The sequence below is a fragment of the Ixodes scapularis genome, unplaced genomic scaffold, assembly GCF_016920785.2.
Source record: "Ixodes scapularis isolate PalLabHiFi unplaced genomic scaffold, ASM1692078v2 PGA_scaffold8__174_contigs__length_109621045, whole genome shotgun sequence".
NCBI lineage: Eukaryota > Metazoa > Arthropoda > Arachnida > Ixodida > Ixodidae > Ixodes > Ixodes scapularis.
Genome location: NW_024609883.1, coordinates 3050192 through 3056191, shown reverse-complemented (window position 1 = coordinate 3056191; position 6000 = coordinate 3050192).

The window sequence follows — 6000 nt, the reverse complement described above, 5'->3', positions numbered from 1 at the left end:
GGGAGTCCAAGGGTTTGTCCACATGCCACGGGGTAGGAAAGTCCCGTTATGTAATATACCCATAAGCACATGACTAGTGCCCCCTCCATAGTCGTGCTAGCGGTGAGTTTCACTGACCAGTTCCCAGAAACGATCCCTTTCTCCGAACCGAAGAAAGTCTTGGGTCTTGGAACTTTTTCGTCAGGGGTAAAATCGTCCTGCAAACAGCAATTCTTAAAAAAAGAAAAAAAATTACATCAGCGTCAAACTTAGATTTCTATTTTTGCATTCGCTTTTTCACATACCATAGGTGATGAAAGAACTTCTGGCCAATCGAGACCGGAGGATGGTCTTAATGTTCAAGAATGTTGTTGGGTTTTCTCCGCAGAAGGTCCCTTTTACCTCCTCCAGGTTTCCCAGCATGGTGACGATCGTGTTATGGAACCGAAGTTGTGCATCCACCTTTAGCTGAATGAAAGACCATATTGTTTTCCTTTAGATACAGAGGGTGGGAATTAGAATAAAGGTAATGAAGCGCTTTCACCTGTTATCAAGCAGGCGATAGGAAACAAATGCGAAAATAAAGTGCAAACAGTTCAAAGATTCGGAACCCAATCTGTATGCGATGAAATAGCGAGTGACATTAGCTTATGACGCAACTTCTGCTACTATTAATTTTTGGTACGAGAATAGACTGCAGTTTTAATTAATTTACGAGAATCAATTGTTTCTGTATTACCAAGACAAAACGAAAACGCATTTAGTAGTAGATGAACTTTAGAAGCCCCATGTGCTTTGGAAAGCATGGATTGCATTTGCGGCTCGAACCTGCAGAAGTGATCTAGCGCATGTTTTAGAAAGCAACATAATCAAATAAAAAATTACATTTCTGTAAATATTTCGCCGCAAGCCATTCATTTTTTTTTTTTTTTTTTTTTTTTTTTTTTCAGAAGCAGTGCATATGCCAGCAGAACGTAAATAGGGCCTACCTACATACCGGAATACAAAAAGTTAATAATTACCGAGTTCGTTGTGAACCGTGTGCGGGTGGCCGCAGTAGGCTCACCACTCAGGGTGGTGCGTTCCACCGTGCAGAGGGTCCCGGTAGAGCTCTTTACACGAGCAATCCGAGCGGAACCCCCGCCTGATTCCCTTCATGTCAACGTTCGTTGCCATTGCCTCACTCTGAAAACAAGATTGTTAATAACGGTCAGTCATTTAACGCCCACAGTCAACGCACCAGCCCTAAAGCGCATAAGAAAGAAAAGAAAAAAAAAAAAGCAAACTTCTGTTTATATATTTTTCGCGGATGCACGACACAGAAAAAAAAATATTCAGCCAGCAGCTACAGAAAACAAAGAGCATAATAAACATCATAAATAAAATCTCCAAAAACAAAAACATGGTCGGCGCCAAAAAAAAAAAAAAAAAAAAAAATAGCCGGTAGCTGTGCCGGCACGACCGTCAAAATATAACGAACAAAACAGTACGCCAAAGGAATACAAAAAAAAAAAAAAAATGTACTCCCTGGCCGCCGCTACACCCTTCCCCCAGACGCCAAGACGCCGACGCAACGCGAACACGCGAAGAAAAAAAAAACCTTTATTTCTTCTTTTTGTTTTGTGCTCGTCCAATCCCCCTGCCCTTTTCAGAAACATACACACACATTATGAGTTTTCACTCGCCGCCCACTTGAGAAAAAAAAGTTCATAATCACTGCAACGCTAACGATGTCTACAACATAACGTTGCAGTGTAAATTTCTGTAATGAATTGTGAAGGCAAACAAACGCAAAATCGCCAACATTGTTTCTGTCAATCAACGCTCTCGGGCGGTCAACCTCAAGCATTTAGAGCGCACACCGAGAAAGAAATCGGCGAGCCAAGCTTACAAACACTGACTGCCCCAGCTAGGGTGCCTTTATGTTGGCTTTGCCTTAGTGAGGGTGATGCCATCCTTTGTAGGGCTCGATGCCGACAGTGTACGCTCACGGATAAAATACCAGGCAATTGCCGGTAATAAAATGCCGGCGTAGCACTGCCTAAGTTAGCAGCTCGAGCTGGGAGAAGAACGATCGCGCGTTCAAAATTGAAAAGTAGACAAAAGCGTTGGACAGAAAATGGTCTGATATCACCAGCTTAAGACAGACGCGTACACATTGGGACACCCTAATCCGCTAAAAGTGTTTTGTGCGAAAGACAGCCCTGCGGCTCACGGCAGGGCAAACGATTAGCGACGCTTTGTCCTAGCTGAACGAGCAGATCCAGGAAGCGACCGCGTCCGCGGACTACAGCTGAACACTCTCACTCTACATGCAAAGCTCGTGCATCTCACAGCCAGCGTGAAAATATTGATGGCTCGTTATTCCCACCCGCAATGCACACAAAACAAAAGCGCCAATATGACAGGATTACTCACCCGAAGGAAGTCAAACGAGCAGCATGACGCTTGCGACTCTCCGGCAACGACCGTTTCCAGCTCTCCGTGAATTGGCGCGAAGCCTCAGCACCATCCGAACTCTTTGCCGTGGATTAGTGCGCCTGCCCCTCTCCTCCTGACCGAACTACATTGGTCCAGTTAAGAGGGACCGGTCCCCTCTTAATATGAAGGGACACGCGTGAATCTTTTTGTCTGTCTTTCCTGTTCAGAGGGACTAACGAAACGGTTTCCTTGGTCTCTCTTAATATGTTGGTGTCCCTCTAGATGTTGCTATTTTATTTTTCAATTTCCCTCTTAAAAAGGGCTGTCCCCCTGAAAGCATTGTTGTCCCCTCTAAAATCAGAGGGACAGCGTTTTTTATGAGGGACCGGTTTTAGAGTGTAGCGAAAATATCGTGGAACGCTCGAACTCGAAATGCTGAGCTATGCTTTGTTTCAGCTTAAGTCCAGACGGAACCGGCGCTATGAGGTGATAGGACCGATCAGGCAACGTCAACAGCGCACGTCAAAAGGTATTTTCTGTTCATGCTTGGCTCAGTAATGCTAGACCACGTGCAAAAACACGAGGAACACCAGGACGGCGCACTTTTGACGTTTTCTGATTGGTCTCGTCAACTGGTGGCGTCGGCTGCGTCTGGATTTAAGATGAAACGAAGTATGGGCGGCCCAATCGTATCAGCAGTGCTGGCCCACGTTTTTCGCTCCCGTGAGCATATAAATTATTCTGACATCAGCATGATAGACAGCGTTGACTCAGCATGAATTGACCGAACGAGAGGGGTGGCAACGTACACTGCCCCTCAAACTTAGCGCCGCCACTCGGTTTCGCAAATATTGATCCATTCAATTTTATTGCATGCTACCCAAATATGAATTGATCGCTGCAGCTGCTGGAATACCTTCCCCTGGTTAAGTTTTCATCCGGGACGCAAATCTTCACCAACCATTTTGACTTCTATGTTCAGGAATAGCTCAAAAAGTGAAGAAACCGAACCATCTCGTGGCGGCGTTAAGTTTGAGACGCACTATTCCACTGCGGCTTAAATATTGCGCACGCGCAAGTCATAATAATATATCCGTTTTTTGTTGCTGTTATTGTTAACTGTTTATACTGTGAAATAACAAAACGTTCAACAACAAATAAACGTAAGATTAACGGGTCTCATGAAACGATGTCGGGTTGGAATGTTGATGACTTGACAGAGACATACTGGTGCTACTCTGGCCCAAGTATACTCACAGGGACCGCCACTCATCCGGAAGCTTTCGTCGCGGCGAAATTGCGAGGATAAAAGGGGACTATTTCTTTCAGTATTGCCTTGGGAAAACTCGATGACGTAAATGTGGGGTCGAAACCACCCGCGTGACGACAGTCGAGCGCCGCTCATATATTGGACAGGAAAACTGCAGGAGCACTCGACCTCGGCTCGCAACAATGAATGCCTCGGCGGACACTATAGGTTGTGGCTCGCATCCAACCACTGTGCTGGGATTAGCCGAGTTCTAACAATGCTTGGAGCTCAGCACGTGCTTTCTACTTTGACGACTATGACTTTGCTGGCTATGGATTGAAGTTGGCGGTATAGGATAGGCACCAGGCCACGTGGCCGCTTGTTCTGTCTCCGAGTTGACGGAATGAACGATGCTCAAATTTCTCGCATTGAACTGCCAACTGCCATTGCCTCAAAAAAAAACTAAGGCAAGTTTTGTCGGTTATTAACGTGGGTCGTCATTATAAATAGTATTTAGCGGAAGTGAAAAATTCGCTTCATGGCCGCTTTGAAAACAGGAGACACCCATACAGCGAAATATCCCAAGGGTAGTAAGGCGCGTCGAAAACTGCCCGCATCCGACAAAGCGCGCGCTAATTAGGCGTCAAGTGTTTCCTAAGATGGGGAAATTGAAGCAGGCAGTGGCTAACAAGATTATCACCTTCATCAGCTGACCACACGTCACGTGATGCTACGAGGAGGCGCGTTTCTCCCACCATGACAGGGACTTGTAAATGCATGCGAGACTACGAAGGGTACCTTCACGCGCGAAATGCGCGCGCTTACACGCGTGCGGCAATAACCAGAATGCCACGCCTACAATATTGCAAAAACCGGCAGGCTGTTGAAAAAAAAGTCCGTGTTTGCTCACACCAGGTGAACACTGCGCGCAAATAGGAACCAGTTTCGAAAAAGAACAAAAAAAAAAACGTCTTTTTATGCGCCGTGCTGACAGCACCACCACTTTAGTCACGTGACGTCCGACGCGTGTAGTGGAGTTGTAGGGTGTCTCTTTCGAATGGACGGCGTCCATCGCGTGCTCGTTGCCCTCCGGTGCCGTGCATCCGCGAGCACGCCCGAAGCTTACGGAACGCCCTCCTCTTATCTATAGCGGTAAAGCTCTACAAAAGAAGCGGGACTAACCAAAGGACATCCATGCCTTATCTTGTCAATGATTAGAGACGTTTTCTGTTTCCGGTCGTTATCAGTCCCGTGGGTCCCGTATCTGGTATGCGGGACAAAAAGAAAATAATAAAACATTTCAGCCTGGAATATGCGAGAAAATATGGGTGAGGCAAAACGAAGATGCGAGACAATCGCGCATTTTTTGTAAACACCTTCTAGCGGCGTGGAGAGATCGAAATGATGTTTTACGGCGTACCAGACGTGTGGATACTCAAGATGGCTGCGCTCTTGTGGAAAAGGTGTGTTGGCGAAGGACAACAGCCCAAAACAAAATCAGTGTGACTTTTACGCCAGGAATCATATAGTGAACAACAACAAAAAGAGGAACGTAAAATATTCATAATTTTTTTCTTAATGCAATACTAGACATACCCAGCTAAAAACTCTGTTGCATCTGTATCTTCTCAGCTGATAATTGTGGCTTCTTGTGTAAGCCGCACATGCCCAAAAATTCTGCGGTCTCGCTCGCTGAAGCTCGAAATTACATGTTTCGGCACGTAGAAATATTCTCAAAAAAATCACAGAAAAAATAATTTATCATTCATCAAAATGCCCTCTTGGATCACAGGACAACACATTCGGAGCTACAGGATAGGCGGCATATGCATCTTCTCAACTGATGATTGTGGCTTCTTCCGAGTTGCGCGCCTGCCCAAAATGCCTGCTGGTCTAATACCCGAGCCACACGGGCCACTCAAATGACGTTTCGAACGAATGCCATTTGTGTGATCGGCGATTGAGCTCGTGGAATGCGCTACGCCCGGAGTCTCGCGCCTTCTGATTGGCCGTCCGCTCAAATGTCATTCGTTCTAAATGGCATTCGAGTTGCCCGTGTGGCACGGGCATTAGTCTCCAGAGTGCAGAATTACAGGTTCCGACACGGAAAAACAATTTTCAAAACATTACTGAAAAAGAACGTTCCAGACATTAAATTGCTATCCCAGACCACCGCACATTACCTCCCAGGTTACAAAATAGGCCGCATTTTTATCTTATCGAGTGATAATTGTGGCTTCCTGTGAAAAGCGCACCTGCCTCAAAATCTGCCGGTCGCGGTCCCTGAAACCTAAATTTACATGTTCCTACACGAGGAATCATTTTTAAATTATCACAAAAAAAAATATTAT